Genomic DNA, 25,474 nt, shown 5'->3' on the forward strand with positions numbered 1-25,474 from the left:
GAATCTCTTATTAAATTTTGGGACACCCTTGGCAGACCCCCTACGAAAACTTAATTCCTTCAGGTGGCTTGGGCTATTGGACCTTCTTTCATTCTGTGGAATCTTTGGTTGGAGCGTAACCGTCAGATCTTCTATAATTCCAACTTGGGAGCCACTAAACTGTGGCAGTTGATCCAAACCAGGCTTCAAGAGACTATCTCTGCTAAATGTGATATGTCAGAGCCGGTAGATCTTGGTGATTCTCGTATTATCAAGAATTTAAGATTACTGGATAAAGGATTTGGAACTAGTAGCAGTAAGAGATCTCAACCACAAAAGAGGAAGGTTTGTAGAGTGGGGAGATGGAGTCTTCCTCCTGATGCAATCCTAAAGATTGACACTGATGGCTCCTCCCGTGAGAATCTTGGACTAGTTGGAGTGGGAGGGATTGGGAGAGATGCAGATGACAATGTTATTTTCATATTCTCTATTCAGAAAGGAGTTCAATCCAATAACGTGATGGAGGCTTTGGCCATTAAGGTGGCTATGGAGCGGGCTTGTTCTCTTGGTTGGAGGAGAATGGTGTGTGAGTCTGACTCTCAGATTGTTGTGATATGATAAATAACCGGAGAGTGGATGAATCTAGCTGGCAAATTGCCTCTATTGTTAGAGAGATTCTCCACTTGAGTAGCTTTGTGGATGGGATCTCTTTCTGTCATATTCCTAGGGAATGGAATGGAGTGGCTGATGTCTTGGCAAAATGGGCATCAGAGAAAGGTGCTGGTTGGGATATTTTTGTTAGGGATGATCTTCCTGCTGACCTTGCTAGGACTTTCGAGCAATTAGTGGAAAAGGACAAAATGTAATTGGTTTTGGGTTGGTGTTTTGGTTGGTTGGGTCTGAGGCCTTCTGTAATTTGGTTTTATTTGAATAAATTTTTACCCCTTTTTTAAAAAAATAATAATAATGTTTCGAGGTTTAGGTTTCAAGTTGGGTTACATATATATTATTTAAAACAAGGGTCATACTTCATGTATGTGCATGTATCTCAAATGTAATTTTTAACAATTTAGGATTAGGGTCAACTTGTTTTAATTTTATGTAAGTTAAGCTTCAATTAGGTTTTCAAATAGGGTTTTAGTGTAATTAGGCTCAATTTTAGGGTAAGATTTAAGACCTTATGACACTGTCAGGGTTTACACAAACTTACATAATTTCTAGCATTAAATTTAAGGGTTAATATTAAAGTCCATGGTTAAGAATTTAGGATAAGGGAACTTAGCATATGAAGTTTATGATTTGGTTCAAGATTATGATTTAGGGTATTTATTATCATTTATAATATTGGGTTTAGAAATTAAATTTTAAGGTCAAGGTTAGGGTTTGGATAATGGTTAGGGTTAAGGTTTGGTTAGGTTAGGGTTAGGGTTTGGATGTAGATGTATGTTATATTCATACAAGTAAAAATGCAAATTAATCTACATTCTTATATATGTATAATTTAGGATCTCCCCTTAAGACATGTCATTGAATTATATAGTTAATTATATACTTCTAATTATTAAGACATCAAAAATAATAACATATGTACATTTAAACATGAATATTGAAAACATATGTATGTACATCTATATCTACCACATGAACATATTTACATGTACATTTATGAAATAAAATATACATTTTAATCTACATTCTTATGTATAATTTAGGATCTCCCCTTAAGACGTGTTATTAAATATAGTTAATTACACTTAGTTATAAGATAAATTAAGATCAATAGTTAACATATACACAAATTATACATATAAAAATGTGAATTTATTAAAAATATGTATATACATTTACTTTTAACCATGAACAAATATACATGTACATCTATGTTCAAAATAAAAATTTATACATTTTAATCTATATTTTTACATGTACAATTCAGGATCTAGACCCTTAAGATATATCATTTAATTAAACTTCTAAGATTAAGACATTAAAGTGAATTTGACATATTTACATTTAACATTAACACACACACACACACACACACACACACACACACACACACACACACACACACACATATATATATATATATATATATATTTATTTATTTATTTATTTATTTATATTTTTTTAAATTTGACTTCTAAAATTTTGTAATGTTTTTCTATTTTTTTTAAAAATATTTTTTCTAATGTTTTTCTAAATTTATTTTCAAAATATTTGAAAACTATAATTTTTCTAATATTTTTTAAAATTTGTTTTCTAAAATTTATATTATTATAAATTTTCTAACATTTTTCTTATTTTTTTCTAAATTTGTTTTTAAAAATTTATATTAAATTATAAATTTTCTAATATTTTTGTAATGTTTTTTCTAAATTTATTTTCTAAATTTTATATTAAATTCTAAATTTTCTAATGTTTTTGCAATTTTTTTAAAAAAATTGTTTTCTAAATTTTATATTAAATTATAAATTTTCTAATATTTTTTCTAATTTTTTTTAATGTTTTTTCTAAATTTTCAATTTTTTAAAAATATTTTTAAATATTTTTCTAATTTTTAACTATTTATTTTCTAAATTTTATATTAAATTATAAATTTTCTAATGTTTTTGTAATATTTTTTTATAAATTTTATATTAAATTATAAATTCTCTAATGTTTTCGTAGTTTTTTTTTAAATTTGTTTTCTAATATTTTTCCTAAATTTTATATTACATATTTTTTACTATTTTTTCTAATGTTTTCTACATAATATTTTTCTATTTTCTAAATTAATATAAATAAACAATAAAAATATTAAATTAACATTTAGATATGTTTTATAAACTATTAAAAACGTAAATAACATTCAAATATATTTTCAAAACTATTAAAAACTATATAACATTCAAATATGTTTTAAAAACACAAAAAGAATGCATTGAAAACATTAAAATCTATTTTGATAATATAAAAAAAATACTTTAAAAACGTTGAAAACATTAAATTAATATTATTTTGACATACCCGATAATGAAAATGAGAACGAAAATGAGAAGATGATGTCGACGGAAGTTGCTCAAGTCACACGTTCGCCCGAACGCTCAATGAACAGTGCTCGCCGTAAAAATGAATTTGGAAAAGTGAAGAAGACGTTTTAAGCCGCCAATTATTTTGTCAATATATGTTCGCGCGAACATGTGCTGCGTACTTGTTCGCACGAACATGTCTAGGGTGTTTGCGCGAACGTATGAGAAATGGAGATGCGAAAATTTGTCATTTTTTTGAAGTTTCTTCCTCCCACAAAAGTGGTACCTAGTATTGTGGGTTCACCCATATATATATATATATATATATATATATATATATATATATATTCTATTTGAAGAAAAAATCACCAAGTCGTTGTCCTAGCTCAAGACATTCATGCTTCCTCTCTCTTCCTTTTTTATTTTCAATCAATCTAATAAGTTGTTCTAGATACATATTGTAAGCTAGGATGCTTTTATCTATCTTTCTTATGTCATGGACTTAGAAAAGGTTTTTCTACATTTGTTTTTCCTTATGCTCCAAAAATCTAATATTAGACATTGACTACTTCCTTGAATGACTCATGAAAAACTTTATACACTCATTTGTCTATTATATTATCACATATCCTTGTATTTGACATTCATTTTATCATGATATTGCTATTAGGATTTAACTGTGTGATTTTGAGTCAAACTCATTGACCCATGTTTCATGAGTAGTGATTCAACATGAATCCATCTCTCATGAGAATAAATGGAACACTTAGCACTCATTGGATCTAGGTGATGCTCATAGGGGTGAAGCATTAGGACTTCCTGGGAGGTCACTCATCCTAGTACTACTCTAGCCTGAGCACACTTAACTACAGAGTTTCCTCCATGGTTAAACACAAAGCTTGCAACTCCATTTGCAAAACCTTCACCAAGTGTTGTGCCTTATGAACCATTCATTATAAAGCCCCTTGAGCTCATCAATTGATAAGTAGGAGATAATTTCCACAGCAAGTCAAATTGTGATAATCCTATTAAGATTTAACTATGTGATTTTGAGTCAAACTCATTGACCCATGTTTCATGAGTAGTGATTCAACATGAATCCATCTGTCATGAGAATAAATGGAACACTTAGCACTCATTGGATTTAGGTGATGCTCACAGGGGTGAAGCACCAGGACTTCCTGGGAGATCACCCATCCCTGTAATACTCCAGTCTGAGCGCGCTTAACTACGAAGTTTCCTCCATGGTTAAACCCAAAGCTTGCAACCCCATTTGCAAAACCTTCACCAAGTTTTGTGCCTTATGAACCATTCATTCAAAAGCCCCTTAAGCTCATCAATTGATAAGTAGTAGATAATTTCCACAAGTCAAATTGTGATATTGCTATCAAGATTTAACTGTGCGATTTTGAGTCAAACTCATTGACCCATGTTTCATTAGTATTGATTCAACATGAATCCATCTCTTGTGAGAATAAATGGAACACTTTGAACTCATTGGATCTAGGTGATGCTCACAGGGGTGAAGCACTAGGACTTCTCGGGAGGTCACCCATCCCAGTACTACTCAAACCTGAGCGTACTTAGCTACGAAGTTTCCTCCATGGTTAAACCCAAAGCTTCTTATGTCTCTAACCAAGTTTCTTATCTCTGACATATGCATATGTTTGACCACTACAATACATATTGCCTCTAAGAAATTCTCTAAAAAATCTCTCTCTAAGATTCCAATTTGAAATCCTGACATTCAATCAAGAATGTCCTCTAGTTTTTGAGTTTTCTTTATGAAAAACTCAACATCCATAATAGATGTCCTCTACCAAGATGAACTTGGTCTCTATGAGTACTATATAGCTCTTATAATTATCAATCTTAGATTGATGATTTCTCTACTTAGTCTTCTTACTCCCCTAACCCTTTCTTGTGGCTAGAGCATTATAGTCAAGCTCCGTTAATATCCATTACACATCCATTGAGTTAATATGCACTCACATCATAACGTCCTTTAACATCCGATTGTCCTCATCGATATGTAACTTATATGGTGTCATTAAAGTATTCATCACAGATATCGATCATCAAGCTAACATCTCATATAGAGGAGACATTTCGAGCGTATCTATCAAATCCCTTCAATATCTATCCTTCATACATATCAATAGGTGTGGAATTCCTTCAGTATCTATCCTTCATACATATCAATAGGTGTGGAATTTGATATAATTTCCCTTCGGATTGCGTGTGGCTAATTCCTTGTGTCTCTATCTTGAAGTATGACTCAACCTCATCATATATGAGTAGGATTCTAATTCCACTGTGATCTCTGATTCAAGCCCACCATATTCGTTTCTACTTGTCTTTTCCCACAACCCTACATTCTATCTAGTCTGTCCATCCCTCTGCTATTATCACCCGCATCTCGATGGTATCTCCCAGATTTTTGTTCAACAAAATATTATTTCGAGGATAGTATCATACATCTGCTTGATCAGTTGTAGGATAGTTTTGATTTAGCTAACACCAATAGCCCAGTTTAACTCTGATTCGACGACTAGGTAGCTCCTAGATGATTGGTTTCTTATATATTTTGTTTTGAAATGTTATTTCTATTTTATAACTGGTGAAGTAATATTTAATTCTGAATATGAGAAAATGATCTCTTCCGTAGTCCCAAATTCGGATCAATTCGCTGATACCAATTTCTTCCTCCCCTTAATGCTCTCAGTCGCTTTCTTCCTCAATTTGGAATTACCAGTAATAAGAGTTAGATTTAATCACAATCATAATAAGAGTTAGATGTTTGTATTTATCAAAGCTGTATCTTCTTCGGTCGAACACAATTATATGTAGTGTGTTTCCTCTTCTATTCTCCAGTGGTCTTACTGTTCGATGCTCCAAATATAGGGTGTCTTCTGCTTTCTTATCTCCCTCGTGATCTTCTGCGTATGACTGAATGTCTTCCCCAATCCTTCCTCCATATCCTCATATTTCATATATATATATATATATATATATATATATATATATTTCTAATGTCGGCTACCATCTTATAAGATAATGAAAGTGAGCGACTTAAAGGTTGCCTTTTTTTATAGTTGTTGGCTATTATGATTAGTGATTAAGTTTTGCTTGCTTTGAGATCGTAGGTTTAATATTTATATAATATATAGGATTCATATTATAAGAATAATTATATTTCAATTAATATTTTATATTATTATATTGACTTAATCTTAATAATAAATATAATTTATTAGTTCATTCATTTTCTTTGGTTTTTATAAAAAAGCAGCCAAAAACTAGGGAGTTGGCTCTTTACAATAGTGGTATAACTATCATCAAAAATCTACTGACAACTAGAATAAGATCAGCTGGCAACCAGCACACAACCAAACAATCGCCCTAACGGTTCATATAAAAAACATCGTAAACAATATACTAATATATAACATTACTAGTATTCTTACTTTTAAAACCAACAAAATTTAACAAATTAACAAACTACATGTAGATGGTCATCGGATCGTACCACCTACAACCCATAAACAAGTTTAGCATAAAAAACAAAACCATCAACAGTAGATGGGGAGAGACCAGAAGAGTACCAAAAAACAACTAAAACTAGAAAGCCATTAACTTGCCTCTTTTTTCTTTCCCTTTCCAGCCATGAGAACCTTGGCCCAGACATCAGCAAGGAAGCTATAAAGAAGCTCTGTGTCCTCCTTTCCAAGGTTCTCCTCCTCCAAGTTATTAGCCAACAGCTGACGTGTAGTAGCCGCCGCGTGCGTCACTTTGAGAAAATGTTGAATCCCTCTTCCACCGCCATGCACCTGTCCATCAGCTCCTTGTGCTCCTTGCAGGTTACATGTTCATTCTCCTTGGTTTCTAGCTTTAAGGTCCTACTACAATTCTCCAGTGTGTTTATGCTTAACCTGCACATCATAAATGTTAGCATGGTCTTTCAGGTTCTCCTAGCCCTCTTTACCAACCAAGGAGGAAATAGTGTCGAGGGAGGCATTGGTTATATTGGGGTGCTCCTAGTTGACAACAGAAGGTAGAGTGATGGTGGCAGAGACATATGGAGTCGGGGGAGGAGTCCTTAATAGTGTTGTCTGCCTCAAAGTTCCAGGTACTATCAAAGGTATCATCCCATATTTATTTTCTTTGTTATTGCTATTGTCTATTTTACTTAATTATTATTATTTATAAGTAGGAGATAGGGTTATGACATGGAAAATATTATTATTTAATTTTATCTCATGAAAATTTTCTCTAGATAGGGTTATGACATGGAAAATACTTCCTACTCATCAATTGATGAGCTTAAGGGGCTTTCTAATGAATGGCTCATAAGACACAACACTTGGTGAAGGTGTTGCAAATGGGGCTACAAGCAAAGTGGACTTAACCATGGAGGGAACAATGTAGTTAAGTGTGTCGAGCTAGAGTAGTACTTAGATGAGGCAACTTCCTCAAAAGTCTCAATGCTTCACCTTTGTGAGCATTACCTAAATGCAATGAGTGTGAGTGCTCCATTCATTCTTGTGGGAGATGGGTTCTTGTGAACCACTACTCATGAGACATAGGTTAATGAATTTAACTCAAAAAACTACATAGTAGAATCGTAATCACAATATTACAAATTTGATTTGGTCATTATTAACCAATGGACTTGAACTTTTTCACATGGTAGATTTTTTTTCACTCTATTTGCTGTGTCCATGTCTTATTTTTCGAGCAAAGTCTTTTTATCTACGCTTTGTTATGGCCAAATGGCTGCGAAGTTTTAAAAAAATGCAATTCCTCTTAAAATTTTAAACGAACGATGTTCAACGGAGTTGCGAATTTGGCATCAACCAGCGAAAGGAACAAATTATCCGATGTTTTACTTTGAAAAGCTATGACTTAAGCATAAAATTCAACTCCAACGTGACGTATTGGGCTACATAACATTAAGATGTCGAAATGTCCTGTATTTCAGTGTTCAAATTAAAATTGGGATTTCTGTTTATAATTTATTGGAGAAGGATTTGAAATTTTTTCACCATAGCATATACGTTTTATTTTATTTTTAGTCGGATATATGACGTTCCAATTCTACAAATTTGAAATTACGGAATTTGGCGTTTGGTTTTGAGCTGTATCGGAGCAAAGGCTGGGACTTTTTCACTGTATTAATCTTCCATTGGAGTTTCGAGGGCTTCGCCTAACTTTTGAATAAATCAGAATTTGTGGAACTTAGTAAAAGCAGCGTTTGGTTCTAAATTTTATTGGAGCAAAGCCTAGGAAGCCTCGATTACTTTAGTCCTTGGTTGCTACTTTAAAACTTTAAAAAAATATAAGGAGCACCACATGGCACCATTAATTTGGGATTAGGCTTTCCGGTGTTTGGCTTCTGATTAATTTGAAGCAAAGGCTGGTAAAAACTGAAACCAAGCGGCTATTATCAGCAATTTCAAAGGCTGCATTTAGCTTTAGCTTAATGCGTTCTAGTCAGCAGCGGCTAGACTGTCAGCTTGGCTACACTGAATTATTATTAGTAATGGTTTACATTGTTATAGAAAGTTGACAGCATTGTGAAGTTTGATGCGAAGGAAGTCGTTAAACAGAGGAATACGGGTGAAGGGTGAGGTTTGAGAAGGAATATGTCCATTACAAGGATCGGTGCTCAGCAATTGAGGTGTTTCTTGGGTGTTGGAGATGGCGATCAAGATTCTGGACAGTGGACTCTCAAAAACTTATGAAGTGAGACGTGTTACAGAGTAAGTATATAAGAACCTTTTTTTCAGGTTCTATTAGACATATATGTAGATAGGTAAGTCAAATTTCATGGAGTTCACAGTTTATTTTTGTTTATCCCTTTAACCTTGTTTTATCAGTAATGGATTACTTTATGAACAGAAACAAAAAGTTCATTGCTCAGATTTTACGGATCGGGAACAAAGCCCGCAGCCAACTACATTTGAAATCTGAAGCATTTAATTATACTTTTGAGGATGCTCAGATGCAAATTCTATCAAGAAAACTTATAATCCATTCAAAATTAGGGTCTACCTTATTTGCCTGGCTTTGCTTTTAAGCAAATATACTAGTTCTTATACTAAACTTTTCTTAACTACAATAGCATAAACTGAAAGTGCCACTTTACAAACATACATCACTGTCAGGCCGAGGAAGAAAGTTGATCAAGTTGTTAGATGTGCGCAAGTCATATTAACGTCTAATCCAAAGAAGCAAAGATCATCAACGCCATCAATTGGAAGGTATCAGTGGTATACTCTAGACTATAAGGTGATCCACAGTTGGCCTATTAATACAGATGTCTAATTTATCAGCACAAATCTTCTTTGTTTATGAATAATTTGTTTTAGTTATGTGTGGATTTAAAACAACGCCAATGCATGTGCATTCATAAAGCTGTAGAAATTAGATGATTTACACGAAGGGAAATTGAAATGAACACGAAACCATGGAAAAGGGTGTGAGTGCTCACAAACATAAGTAAATAATAAATATACAATATGTAACTTGAAGAAACTCAACGTGGGAAAACTTCAGCAAGTGGGTTGTGCTTATGTTTCACATCGCCAAGAACTAAAGATAACAAGTTCACAAAGCGGGCATCAATCTTGCAAGGGCACCCGCACACTCAAAATTTATGATTGCACCTACAAATTCAAAGTTTGCACAATACATAAAGATCTGAAAATATCATATATACCTTTATTTATATGAAAATGACATTTGATTGCATAGAGGGGAAGCATGCTCTTATTTGGATTCCAGTAGCATCTCACTCAAGCTTCCTACTTAACTATATTAAAAGTGGAAACCATCAACTTTTATTAACTATTTAGAAGAATTTGTCATTGATGTCAACTCTAAACAGATGCATAGATGTCAAAGACAATTTAAGTGCCAATAATGAAAGATGCAGCAGTTAGATTAAATTTTCAGAAATTATGTTATGCAAAACCAGAGTTTGGTAAGCGAAGAATGCACATCTGTTTGTATAAAATGATGGCATGATAATCCATTTGTATCAAATGATTTTTATTAGAGCAGGATGCACATATCTGTTTGTATCGAATGATGGCATGACATTCCTTAGGATATATCCAATAGATGTATCTGTCAGTGACAAAACGGTAGCATGACAATCTTTAGACATGGAGTTGGTTCCACAGATATAGATGTTTTGGATAAAGGTAAAAATAGGTTTTAAAGGGAACCGAAATCCCTTACATCAAGATGATAAAGATTTTCAATATTTACCAAGACATCCTCCTCAAGATTTTAAAAACCAAGTTTTGAGAGGACCTGAACGCCATACAACATATTCCATAAGATCAGCAATGAAGACCATATCCTTCCCAAAGGGGTAAGAAAACCAAAAAAAACTGCTGGAAAGAACAAAATTCCAGCAGGAGAAACCAGCAACCAGCACTGAAAGACCAACAACTCACAGCAACAGAGGAAGAAAGCTAGGCCAGCTTCTGAAGGACATTGGCCAGATGCTTTCCCACACCGGCAACCTCCTTGCAGATAGAGATGTTATATCTGATGAAGATCTTTATTTTATCCTTGATCTCTGTGTGAACTTTATCCTCAATCCTTCTGTGAATCAGATTGATGAAAAACAGAAACAAGATATTAATACTGTTCTTTGCATCGAACAGAGTAGTAAAATAATATTGACCATCCTGAAGTCGCTTTTTCTTCTCTGCATTAACCAGTTGATCTAATAAAACACGGTGAAAGAAATATGGATGGTTGTTTTTGCCAACTTCATAAGACGGTATCTTGTCCAGTTTGACTGTTACTTTCAATAAAGTATCAAACAGAAGTATTTTTGAACCAGACTAAACAATATTTTTCTCTGTTTTTATCAGACATTAATATCAGTTATGATATTGCCACCTGTCATGGGAAGCTACAGAAGATTATAGTTTGTAAGACATTTTTTGTTACCTCTGCTTATTGAAAATAGCGATAACAGAGGATTGGAAGAACAGTAATTAAATCTGAAATTTGATGCATATCAAGTTATTTGCTATATAGCAAACAGTTTTACATCTGTGTAAACAATTTTAAAATAGTTGAAACTATTTCCTAACTGTTTAACTAATAGCAGTTAATATTTTAGGACGATGAAAGCCCAATGAAAGGGAGTGAGTGGAGTTGATTATCATGAGGTTGAGAAATAAGATAGCAGCAATACATTATTGGATGTTTTGGTGAGATTGTATGAACATATGTAAAAAGAATATGTAGAAGTTGACAGTTCTATTATTGTAAAGTTTGATTGCAGAAGTATTAAGATCAAACATCAGATATGATAAGTGTAGTATTTCTGAATGGAAAAATATATAAATCAGTGTGCATTTGCAAAGAAGAATTGTAGCATCTTCATGGTTGGTGCTTGTACGATGCTGGTGCTCAGATTGAGGAGTTGGTGCTTCTGTCAGAGTTGGTGCTCTTAGGCAAGGAATTAGGTGATTCCTTAGGGTTGGTGCCCTTAAAATTTATACACATTATTTCTTTTTTAGGCTGGATTAGGAGAGTAGTGTTGGTTCTTAAAACCGCAGATTAAAAATCCACAAGCTTGTCACTTCTCAAATAGGATTCCACAATCAATTATGGCCGATGAACAAAAATCACCTTGATTCCCTTGCACTTTAGACTCTGCTACACCCAAGTGGGTATGGGCAAACCTTCACTCCAAACTTGATCACCTGATCCAAAGTTTTTCTATAGCGAATTTAAACTTTGTGAGTTCTTCGGTTGGCAAGGTCCTCAAAGTCGGTCAAAAATGATATTGAATGTTAAGTGCTTAAAATGGTTGGATGCTTTGTATAATGTTTCTCAATAATGGATTTGATGCTTGTAAGAAGGAAAATATAGATTTTCTGACTTCAATAATAAAAAGACCAGTGCCTTTGCTCATCCGGGCAATAGAGTCAACTACAATGAAGATTTTCACATACAACTTTATAAAATTCTACACATTTATACAGTCAACAATTAAATAATCAAGATGCGACAGATCAAATATATATGTAATCTTAAATTAATCCAGATTGAACTTTAACTCATATGGTAGGGAGACAAACTGAACACAAATACAGAAACAATTCGATATTTCACTATATCTATGATGATCACATTTTAAAATGCTAAATGACCATGTCCACTTATTTGACATTTTAAATTGTTTAATTTTTTTTTTTAAATGATTATAAAGGACGAATCAACTCCAGTTTAAATCTCCATGCCTTTAATAAAAATAAACTAAAAGCCTTTTATTTTATTATTAAAATAAGATATTTGAATTCATATTACAAAGCCATATTTTGCTCCTTATTCCTCCTTACAAATGAATATAACATACTTTCTATTATAGAATATGTCTTCTCCAAACGTGTCTTCTTGTTTTTTTTTAATTCTCAATATCTTCACCTATTTATATCTTTTAATCAAAGAAGAGTTATGACTCTTTGTAAGAGTTGCATCTCTTCCAAACGATTTGCACATCAATTAAAATAACTTTTTATTATAATCTGAATTGCACGTTTAAGCTTTTTTATTGTTTACTATTTACTTAGAATTATCGGGCTTTATTGTTTCATCTTGTTAACTTTTATCATGTCGTTTATCTCTGGTCTTCATTCAACGCATTCCATTCAATCGTTTGGCTTTGTTTTGGAGTATCTGGGCACGATATCTTTCCAGATATGTTTCTCAATCTTCCTTATTTTATATTCTCATTTAACTATTGCCAGTGGCTTGTTTTCTGGAGATCAAAAATCAGTGCCCGTGAAAGTGCGATGAAAAGAAAGAACTGAGAATCAGTTTGTTGATCGTTGTTGCCCACTTAATAAATGCAGGGCAGTATAGGAAACCAATTTCCAGTTGACCATGACTGTGTTGCTGTAAGGTCTTCCATTGGGACCAATCTTCTAATTACTTATGTTGTATATGCTGCCGTCCTGAGCGATTAGTGTCTGGCATTGATACATATAGGGATTTAAATAGTTAATAGCATCTCCAATGTCATGAAGCTTAGCTTCCGAGTTCCTCAGGAATAATGACACCTTATTTTGTAAAAACTCCATATGCCATATAGTCTTCATCACTAGTATTTCATTCAACCATTTTTTTTTTATCATCAGGTTCTTACCAAAAACATATCAAGCATATCGTTTATATAAACCGTTGGGGCTGGAGACTTAAAACATTTATAAGTCAATTCAATATTATGTGCTCACGATAACTACTGATGGCCTTCTATTTCTATGATTTCTTTGATGGCATATTATATTTATGAATGTTTCTTTGACTATGATGTTCCCGTAATGTTTTACTCTGAATCATATGCTACAGATGCATATCATGCTTTTCACACATTTGTGTTTGAACTTTTCTTGCAAGACCTGGAGATTCATATCTGCATTGGAGTCTTCTACATTAGTTACTAAATTACTAACTCCTAGTGGGATCTTCAAAAACACAATACTCCTGTTTAATTATTGTGTGCATACACATTTCAATGATAGTGATTTTCATGTCATTGTGTAGTTATTGTGACTTCCGATTAGCTGTCATTGCTACTTGAATTACATTACAACCGTTCTGCTACCTTCAAGATGTTGTGGGTAGATAGGTGTCATATGCTCTGTGATGTATTTGCCATATACATACCAATTGCAGAGTCATATTGCTACAAGAAAAGTAGTCTATGACAGGGACTGTTACAAAAGTTTCATATAAGTCTGAAATACTCCATTGAGGGTGTCATCCATACTGTTTGAGTATGCATTCAAACACCATTCTGTACATATTATATTGTTGTCAATACACAATGAAATATCTCCATTGTTTGCAGCATAAACATCATCATATCCTGACCCAAACTTTGATTCAAGTGGAACATATCAGTTTAAGTACGGATAAAACAACTTTATTAACTTCCAGATTATATGTATAAGAGGCTCCTTTGTAAATCTTTTATTTGCTGTAGCAAATCTGAAAGTTCCCCAATATTTGACTTTCTCCCAAAGATGGATTACTTGTTCTTCGTCACCATTAACTACAAGGTCTGGATGAGAAATAAAAACAAAATAAGTGAAAAGAGAATGTACCAATGGAGGCCTAAAAATTAGAGCTCCATCAATGGCTCTTATTGGGGACATAATGAGACTCCATCTATCTCTGGAGAAGCAGACCGAGCATCCATGCTTCAAATGATGCAAGATGAAATTGGGTAGCCTCAAGCCCCCCAAAAAGTGAACACGAGTTCCATCTATCAAACACATTGTTCTGATCATGCAGTAACTTCCTCCTTGCTGAATTAGATGCATCATCCTTTTGTACACAATTTTCTCTGTCTCCATATTCAGAATGCAGATTATGTTTGTCTGATTCAATCTTTTCTTCAGAACTATAGTGCAGCACCTGTTCATATAATGCTTTGAAAGATGGTTCATGTCTAAGAGACGATTCTTCACATATATTAAAGATACGATCAGTAGTGATATTTTCTTTAAACAATGGATTTAGGAATATAGAGAAATTAGACATATCTTCATTTGCTTCCTCTTCAAACAACGGATTCAAGAACATAGAGAGCTCAGACATACCTTCATGAAAGTTTTCATTCGGATCATCAGATGTTTCATGAACAAGACTAATATCTTCATCATCTCCTAAAACTTCCTCATCTTCACACATTGTGTGCAGCTCTATTTCATCTTCACTCTGATTCCTATGAATTACTATCTTCTTCATCTAGTACCCCTTGAGAATGCATTGATCCATCAACTTGCTCACAATGGTGAATTGAGAAAAAAATTGGACCATTTTGCTCAACCTGTTTTTGATATTCCAAATCTAACAAGGCTTAAATTTCTTCCACACTGAGAGAATCTTCCTCCTCTTTTTCACATTCACTGATATTTGTTGTTATACAAGTATCATCATAATTGGATTCCTCCTCAAACTGTCCACAAACTTCTTCTCCTTTCAAGTCTGAAACATCATTTGACTCATATGTTACTTCAATCTTGCAATCATTCTCCTTTGCAGCTAGTTCATTATCCATAAGAAAGATAAGAAACTAATTATCATATAAGAGACCTAGTTCTCACGTTTTGTTGAGAAGATCAGAGGATGGAGGTCTGTATTCCGAAGGTATTTCTTGATAGGCATTAAACATCCTCATGAAGAATTGTATTGCATATTCTTCTTCTTGTTTCTCTAAGCTCAAAAATGCATCCAAAGGAGATATATAACTTGAACTTTCATCCTCTTCTTCTAATATTTGAAATAGAAGCTTCAAATCCAGGTCATCTAGCGAGATTCCCAACCCATGAAATTTTCTTATGAATCCCATGCGTGGAGGTATGATGTCTAAAGGTACTTCCTAAAAAATATTCATCATCCTTATAAACAAATGTGTTGCAGACTCACCTTCATATCTTTCCAAATTGAAAAATGCATCTAAGGGGTGTACGTGTGCTTCATCCATGATGCAGCATTGATCCCCTTCCTATTCATAATATATATTCTCCATAGTACATGATCAAATAATTTCCTTCTGAGTCTTTTCCCTCAGCAGAGCTACCAACTGAAATTTTATTGCATAGAATCGCCAACTCTTTCAAGGGATGTGTTGATTTGTTGAACTTCCGAGTTCTTGCTTCCAGCAGAGTACACTTCCAAACAAACTAATACAATTGCTTTCTAATCTGTGAAATATGTAACTCTAGGTAACTTCACAATACTTGTGAGAAACTCTCCCCAACAGAGTCACGAATTTGTTGATTCCCAAAATCGCAGATTGGAAATCCACGAGCTTGCCACTTGTTCGTCAGGATTTCACAAGCAATTATGGCCAATGAATGAGAATCACATTGATTCCCCTACACTTTAGGCTCCGCTACACCCAAGTGGGTAGACCTTTACTCCAAACCCGATCACCTGATCCGAAGCTTTTCTATAGTGAATTTAAGCTTTGTGAGTTCTCTAGTTGGCAAGGTCTTTGAAATCAGTCAAAAATGAAATTGAATGTTGAGTGCTTATAATGGTTGGATGTTTTGTACAATGTTTGTCAATAATGGATTTGATGCTTGTAAAAAGGAAGATATAGATTTTTTGACTTCCATAATTAAAAGACCGGTGCCTCTACTCCTCCAGACAATAGAGTCAACTACAATTAAGATTTTCACGTACAACTTCATAAAATTCTATGCACTTATACTGTCAACAACTACATGATCAAGATGCAACAGATCAAATATATATGCAATCTTAAATTAGTCCAGATTGAACTTTAACTCCTATGGTAGGGAGACAAACTGGACACAGATATAGTAACAATTTGATATTTCACTATATCTATGATGATCATAGTTTAAGATACTAAATGACCGTATCCACTTAGCTGACGTTTTAAATTGTTTACAAAAATTCTTAAAATGATTATAAAGGATGAATCAACTGTATTTTAAATCTCCATGCCTTAAATAAAAATAAACAAAAGGCCTTTTATTTTATTATTAAAATAAAATATTTGAATTCATGATGCAGGAGCATCCAGAGGTATAAGGGCAATCCTGTGTCACCCAAAAAAATGTACTTAGACTTAGTTTCTGTTTCATGTCTTTTCATTTTTGGATACCCATTTGGGTCAAATAAAAGTTCCAACTCTCACAATTCAACTATTAGTGTGCTAGAAAATCCCGAAAAAATAGGAGCATGCAATTTGGCCATCATTTTGGTGACCTAGAAGGTGTGAATTGGCCAGATGAATGCAATCGTGATTTATAGCATTCCAGAAAAAGAATCAGGTCAAAAGGCCCCACGGTTTGAAAGTTATTGCAGTTTTTCGAGTTTTGGAGACCTCCTAAGAATGCTTCAAAGTCAAGTTAAGGTCATTAAATGACCTCGAAAAGGGCCGAAAAATGGGGGACAAGCGAAGCTGGTCAATAGGGCTATAGAGCGCTTCGAGAGCTTTCCGAAAATGTAAACGGTTCGTCAATCGGAGCTACGGTTCAAAAGTTATGCCTCCCGAAAGTTCGGTTACCGTTTCTGGATTCTTCTAGATTTGCACCGACTTCTAACGCAGCTTCTGGAACCTTCTATTTGGTCGGTGGATGCCTACTAGCACTTTCTAGAATGTACTCCTAGTCCTTAACCCTCCGGGGTCTATTTAAGGAGATTTCTAGCATTGTAAAAGGCAATTCGGAGTGGAATTTGAGAGGAGGTACTGAAAGGAGAAATTATCTTCAGATTTATGCTATTGTAAGCCCTTAGGGCATGTTTTGAAGTTTATTTTCTCTGTACTGTTTGTACTAGCTTATTTTCTCAATTAATATAATTTCCCTTTTCTGTTGTGTCCATTTTGTTCTTGGGTTGTGTCCCCATCAAGTGGTATTAGAGCTGGTTTTCTTGAGTGTGTAGACAGAGTGTCAACTGTCAGGCAGTTTGCACCAGGACTGTGTGGTTGTGGGTTCGAGTCAGAAGATGCCTCCACAAAGAGAGCGTGGCGGAAGGGCCAGAGCTATTAATCCTGAGGAGGTTAGAGCCCTCCAAAGGCAGGTACAAGCATTGCAAGAGGAGCTCCGTAGAGGAGCAAATGTTGCCGCAGGTGACAACAGTGAGGATGACAATGAAGAAGTAATGGGACCAGAAGAGGAATTTGACGGGGAAGTTCTGAATCATGCAGAGGAAAGGCTTTTTAGGGCCATTACTAAGTTTGGGAAAAGACCTACAATTGAAGTGGGTGTATTTTCAGGAAATCTGAAACCAGATGAGTTGATCGATTGGATCAATGAACTGGAAGAATACTTTGAGTATGAGGATATAAGGGACCCAGATAGGGTTAAGTTTGCAAAAGCCAAATTGAAAGGCCATGCCAAAATCTGGTGGCAAGAGGTTCAATTGGAAAAAAACAGAAGAGGAAAGGAGAAGATCACAAGATGGGATCGCATGGTGGACAAATTGAAGAAGCAATTCATTCCTGTGGACTACGAGCTTGATTTGTTTAAGAAGATGCATGGGTTAAAGCAAGCAGGAAGATCAGTCCAAGAATATATAGAGGAATTTTACCGACTCTTGATTAGAGCGGGGCATGCAAAAGCAAATAAGGAGAAGGTTGCTTGTTATATCAGTGGATTGCGACCTAGCATCCAGGAGGAATTAAGTTTGGTAAGAATGACCAGTGTTGAAGAGGCATACCAGTTTGCCCTACGAGTTGAAGAGAAGCTAAATAAAAGGTTTGAAGGAAGACAAAGAGGGCGCGGTCAAGGAGGAAGGCGAAGCGGTAGGTCATCTGGAGGCCGCAATGAAACCCAAAAGAAAAATGAAGATGAGGGTACTAGCAGGAACCAGAGGAATGAGGGTTTCAACTGCTCTCGTGACCAAGACTTTGAAAATCAGAGAGGAAGAGGTAGAGGACGTGGACAAGGAAGAGGAGGCTTCCATGGTACCTGTTTCCATTGCAATGAAGAAGGTCATCATGCCTTTGAATGCCCTCAACAACAAGGAAGGACAGATAGGAGAGCTGAGGACCAAGCTAGGGTTGCTCATGTGGATGAGGATGCACAATCATCACATTCAGAGGATGCAGAAAGGGGAGAGACCTTGGTAAATGAAAGAGTCCTACTAAGTGGTGAGATTGAACCAGGACAACGGAGGAGTTTGTTCCGTACCAGATGCAAGTGTGAGGATAAATGTTGTGACGTGATCATTGATGGTGGTAGCACTGATAACTTGGTATCAGAAGAGATGGTCTCTAAGCTGAAGCTCAAGAGGGAGAAAGATCCCCAGCCCTATCGGATTGCTTGGGTAAAAGATGATCATAAGGTCCTGGTAAGTGAACAATGTTTAGTAAAATTCAAAATTGGGAGTTACCATGATGAAGTTCTCTGTGATGTTATTTCGATGGATGTTTGCCATCTATTGTTGGGTAGACCATGGCAGTTTGATAGACATGCAGTACATGATGGACATGCAAACACATACTCTTTGACAAAGGATGGAGTTCGCCACAAGTTGAAGCCCATGAAAAAAGAAGGTGAAAAGGTATGTAGCAGTGCTAGGATTTGTCTTGTTGATGGAAGAAAGTTTTTAGATGGCATGAAACATTAGCATATGTGCTATGCTTTGATTCCTAGGAAACATAAAGAAAGTAGTAGTGAAATACCATTTGAAGTTTCAGATTTATTAGGGGAATTTGGAGATATTATCTCTGATAATGTTCCAGATGGATTGCCACCAGTAAGGCAAATCAGTCATCAGATAGATCTGATTCCAAGAGCTAGTTTGCCTAACAAGGCTGCTCACAGGATGACTCCTATTGAAACAGAGGAGCTAAATAGACAGGTTCAGGAGTTGTTGAGGAAGGGCTTGATTCGAGAGAGCTTGAGTCCATGTGCAGTACCTGCAGTACTTGCACCAAAGAAGGATGGAGAGGGGAGGATGTGTACAGATTCTCGAGCTATAAATAGGATCACCATCAAGTACCGGTTTCCTTTGCCAAGGATGGATGATCTTATGGACTACTTGAGTGGAGCTCAGTACTTCACAAAAATAGATCTGAAGAGTGGCTATCACCAGATACGGATTCGAGAAGGAGATGAGTGGAAAACAACCTTCAAGACCAAGGAGGGTCTTTATGAGTGGTTAGTCATGCCCTTTAGATTGACGAACGCCCCAAGCACCTTCATGCAGCTCATGAATGAGGTACTCAGGAAGTTCTTGGGAAAATTTGTTATTGTTTATTTGGATGATATTTTAATTTTCAGCAAGATTTTGGAAGAACATTTACTGCATATTCGTAGTGTCCTTGAAAGGCTAAGGGAAGAGAAACTGTTAATTAATCTGAAGAAGTGTATCTTTGCAAAAAGGGAATTAGTCTATTTGGGGTTTGTTATATCACCCGAAGGTCTCAAAATGGATCCAGAGAAGGTAAAAACCATGTTGGAATGGCCTACTCCAAGGTCTGCTACTGAGGTAAGATCATTTCATGGTCTGGTCAGTTTTTACAAGAAGTTTATTAAGAATTTCAGTGGCATATGTGCACCCCTAACTGATACAATAAGAGGGGATAGAAAAGAGTTCAAATGGACTGCAGCAGCTGCAAGAAGTTTTGAATTGTTGAAGAAGAAGGTAACAAAACAGCCTGTGTTGGCACTTCCAGATTTTAGAAAGGTTTTCCAGGTGGATTGTGATGCCAGTGGCAGCGCTATTGGGGCTGTATTAAGCCAAGAAGGTAAGCCTATTGCATATTTTAGTGAAAAATTGAATGATGCAAAGAAGAAGTATTCTGTTTATGATCAAGAGTTCTATGCAATAGTTCACGCCTTAAAGAAATGGAGGCATTATTTATTGCCAAAGGAATTTGTTTTGTATACTGATCATCAGGCATTATAGTATCTAAATAGCCAAGGTAAATTGAACCAGAGGCATATGAAGTGGGTAGAGTTCTTGCAGAGTTATACATTTGTGTTGAAGCATAGAAGTGGAAAATCTAACAGGGTTGCAGATGCACTAAGTAGGAGACAGTCATTGCTTACAGTAATGAAGGTTGAAGTAGTTGGGTTTGATGAACTCAAGAATTTGTACCCCGAGGATCCTGATTTTGCTGAAGCATGGAAAGCTTGTAAAGAACCTGTTGTTGTAGATAGAACCAAGTGGTTAAACTATTTGATTCAGGATGGCATGTTGTTCAAGGGTAGTCAATTGTGCATTCCAAGAAGTTCCATGAGGGAAAATCTAATTAAGGAGAAACACGGTGGAGGGATGGCAGGACATTTTGGTCGAGATAAGACCATTGCCATTCTTAGAGAACATTATTTTTGGCCTCAAATTTCACAGGACGTGAAGAAGTTTGTACAGAGTTGCCAGGTTTGTCAAGTTGCCAAGGGGTTTAGTCACAATATTTGCCTATATCAGCCATTGCCTGTTCCATCAAGGCCATGGGAGGACATAAGTATGGATTTTGTTCTTGGATTGCCAAGGACACAAAGGGGTAATGACTCAGTATTTGTGTTGGTTGATAGGTTCTCCAAAATGGCACATTTCATTCCATGCCACAAAACTCATGATGCTGTCCATATTGCAGACTTGTTTTTCAAAGAGGTGGTAAGACTACATGGTCTTCCAAGGAGCATAGTTTCTGACAGAGATACTAAATTTGTGGGGTATTTTTGGAGAACATTGTGGAAGAAATTGAGAACAGACCTAAAATTCAGTTCCACGCATCACCCGCAGACTGATGGCCAAACAGAAGTGGTAAACAGAAGTCTAGGCAATTTGCTGAGATGTTTAGTTGGGGATAAGCCCAAAGGATGGGATTTGATTCTACCACAGGCAGAGTTTGCTTATAATAACTCTATAAATAGGAGTACTGGAAAATCACCATTCCAAATTGTATATGGGAGTAGCCCAAGGACTGCACCAGAGCTGAGGAAGATAGAACAAGGGAAGAGGACAAGTGCTGAAGCTGAGGAATTTGCTGAACATATCAAGCGTCTACATGAGGAGGTTCAAGCACACATTACCAAGATGAATCAAGAGTATAAAGCTAGGGCTGATCAAAGGAGAAGACATAAGGAATTCCAAGTAGGAGATTTAGTCATGGTACACTTACGAAAAGAAAGATTTCCAGTCGATACTTACAACAAGCTGAAAATGAAGAAATTTGGCCCCTGCAAAATTTTGAAGAAACATGACTCAAGAAATGCATATGAAGTGGAGCTGCCAGATGGTATTCAGATTTCTCCCATCTTCAACATTGCAGATTTAACAGAGTATCATGATGATGGTGCAGATGAGGAGCTGGTGTTAGAGCCATGTTCGATTCCTGCTTCTAAGAAGGAGGAGATAGAGGACATTCTAGATCATCGTGTGGGTAGGAGTACCAGAAATAGGCAGTATGAAGAGTATTTGGTGAAGTGGAAAGGACAGCCAATCGAGGACTCAACTTGGATTTCAGCAGCTGAGGTTTCCCATTTGGGATTTCCTCTACCATTCATAAAGTGACAAGGTCACTTTTCAATCTACCCTGGGTGTCTGATGCAAGAGCATCCAGAGGTATAAGGGCAATCTTGTGCCACCCAAAAAAATGTACTTAGACTTAATTTCTGTTTCATGTCTTTTCATTTTTGGATACCCATTTGGGTCAAATAAAGGTTCCAACTCTCACAGTTCAACTATCAGTGTGCTAAGAAATCCCGAAAAAATAGGAGCATGCAATTTGGCCATCATTTTGGTGACCTAAAAGGTGTGAATTGGCCAGATGAATGCAATCGTGATTTCGAGCATTCCAGAAAAAGAATTAGGTTAAAAAGCCCCATGGTTTGAAAGTTATTGCAGTTTTTCGAGTTTTGGAGACCTCCTAAGAATGCTTCAAAGTCAGGTTAAGGTCATTAAATGACCTCGAAAAGGGCCGAAAAATGAGGGACGAGCGAAGCTGGTCCATAGGGCTATAGAGCGCTTCGAGAGCTTTCCGAAATGTAAACGGTTCGTCAATCGGAGCTACGGTTCAAAAGTTATGCCTCCCGAAAGTTCGGTTACCGTTTCTGGATTCTTCTAGATTTGCACCGACTTCTAACGCAGCTTCTGGAACCTTCTATTTGGTCGGTGGATGCCTACTAGCACTTTCTAGAATGTACTCCTAGTTCTTAACCCTCCGGGGTCTATTTAAGGAGATTTCTGGCATTGTAAAAGGCAGTTCGGAGTGGAGTTTGAGAGGAGGTACTGAAAGGAGAAATTATCTCCAGATTTATGCTATTGTAAGCCCTTAGGGCATGTTTTGAAGTTTATTTTCTCTGTACTGTTTGTACTAGCTTATTTTCTTAGTTAATATAATTTCCCTTTTCTGTTGTGTCCATTCTGTTCTTGGGTTGTGTCCCCATCAATTCATATTACAAAGCTATATTTTGCTCCTCCTTCCTCCTTAGAAATGAATATAAAATACTTTCTATTGTAGATTATGTCTTCTCTGAATGTGTCTTCTTGTTTTTTTTTAAATTCTCAAGATCTTCTTCTATTTATATCTTTTAATGGAATAAGAGTTATGACTCTTTGTAAGAGTTGCATCTCTTCCAAACAATTTGCACATCAATTAAAATAACTTTTTATTATAATCTAACCATAATCTGAATTGCACCTTTAAGTTTTATTATTATTTATTATTTACTTAGAATTGTTGGACTTTATTGTTTCTTTCTGTTAACTTTTATCATGCCGTTTATCTCTGCTCTTCATTCAAGGTATAAATTGTTTGGCTTTGTTTTGGAGTATCTAGGCACGATATCCTTCCAAAAATGTTTCTCAATCTTCCTTACTGTATATTCTCATTTAACTATTGCCAATGGCCTGTTTTCTGGAGATCAAAATTCAGTGCCTGTGAAAGTGTGATGAAAAGAAAGAACGAAGAATAGGTTCGTTGATCGTTGTTGCTCACTTAATAAATGCAGGACGGTGTAGGCAGCCAATTTCCAGTTGACCATGACTGTGTTGCCGTAAGGCCTTCCATCGGGACCAATATTATTATTGGTCATGTTATATAGGCCACTGTCCTGAGTGATTAGTCTTCCTTACTGTATATTCTCATTTAACTGTTACCAGTGACCTGTTTTCTGGAGATCAAAATTCAGTGCCCATGAAAGTGTGATGAAAAGAAAGAACGAAGAATAGGTTCGTTGATCGTTGTTGCCCACTTAATAAATGCAGGATGGTGTAGGAAGCCAATTTCCAGTTGACCATGACTGTGTTGCCGTAAGGCCTTCCATCAGGACCAATCTTGTTATTAGTCATGTTACATATGCTGCCGTCTTGAATGATTAGTGTCTAGTATTGATACAATATCGGGATTTAAATAGTTAACAGCATCTCCAATGTCCTGAAGCTTGGCCTCCAAGTTCCTCAGGAATAATGACACCTTATTTTGTAAAAACTCCATACGGTATATAGTCTTCATCACTAGTATTTCATTCAACCATTTTTTTTCCCTTTATCATCGGATTTTTACCGAAAACATATCAAGCATATCGTTTATATAAACTGCTGGGGCTGGAGACTTAAAACATTTTTGAGTCAATTAAATATTATGTGCTATCGATAATTACTGATGGCCTTCTATTTCCATGATTTCTTTGACGGCATATTATAATGAATGTTTCTTTGATTATGATGTTCCTGTAATGTTTTATTCTGAATAATATGCTACTGATGCATATTGCACTTTTCACATATTTGTGTTTGAACTTTTCTTGCAAGACCTGGAGATTCATATCTGCATTGGAGTCTTCTACATTAGTTACTAAATTACGAACTCCCAGTGGGATCTTCAAAAGCACAATACTCCTGTTTAATTGCTGTGTGCACATCATTTCAATGATAATGATTTTCATGTCATTTGTGTAGATATCATTACTTCAGATTAGCTGTCATTGCTGCTTGAACAACATAACAACCACTGTCTGCTACTTCAACATGCTGTGGATAGATAGGTGTCATGTGCTCTGTGATGTATTTGCCATATACATACCAATGGCAGGGTCATATTGCTACAAGAAAAGTAGTCCATGACAGGGGCTGCTACAAAAGTTTGATAAAAGTCTGAAATATTGAGGTTGTCATCCATGCTGTTTGAGTATGCATTAGAACACCATTCTGTACATTTTTTATTGTTGTCGATACACAATGAAATATCTCCATTGCTTGCAGCATAAACATCATCATATCCTGACCCAAACTTTGATTCAAGGGGAACATATCAGTAAGGATAAAACAACTTTATTGACTTCCAGATTATTCGTATAAGAGGATCCTTTGTAAATCTTTTATTTTCTGTAGCAAATCCCTTCAAATCTGAAAGTTCCCCAATCTTTGATTTTCTCCCAAAGATGGATTACTTGTTCTTCATCACCATTAACTACAAGGTCTGGATGAGAAATGAAAACAAAATAAGTGAAAACAGAATGTACCAATGGAGGCCTAAAAATTAGAGCTCCATCAAGTGGATCCTAGCAGTATTTCTCAACATGGTTTTTCACCCATTCTGGGTTTTCCATGAACTTCATATGTTGTGGCTTCTATGTATGATTGCTTTCTAGTCAATTCTGTTGTTATGCTTATCAATTTATCAGAATTATTTTAGTTTGTTAAGGATTTGAAGTTTAACTCTTCTATTGATTCACCTCCAACCCTCCTCTCCCCCACCTTCCCCTCAGTAGGATAATTATGTTCTACAAGAAAGTTGCTGGAAAATCTTCTTTTTTTTCTCACTAAAAGTTGTTGGATAGTCTAGCATACAAAAATGTTTTTCAGCAACCCATTCTCCTGTGGACTAGTTGATCTAATATGTACAACTGTGTGGTACGACCCAAGCAATGCTGAATGCACAAACATTAATGCTATGATTTTAAAATAAAGTTTATATGGTTCCCATATTGGGCAAGTTTCTCATCCTTAGG

Source organism: Cupressus sempervirens, chromosome 3, assembly GCF_028749045.1.
Source record: "Cupressus sempervirens isolate cs-2001-9-10 chromosome 3, ASM2874904v1, whole genome shotgun sequence".
Classification (NCBI taxonomy): domain Eukaryota; kingdom Viridiplantae; phylum Streptophyta; class Pinopsida; order Cupressales; family Cupressaceae; genus Cupressus; species Cupressus sempervirens.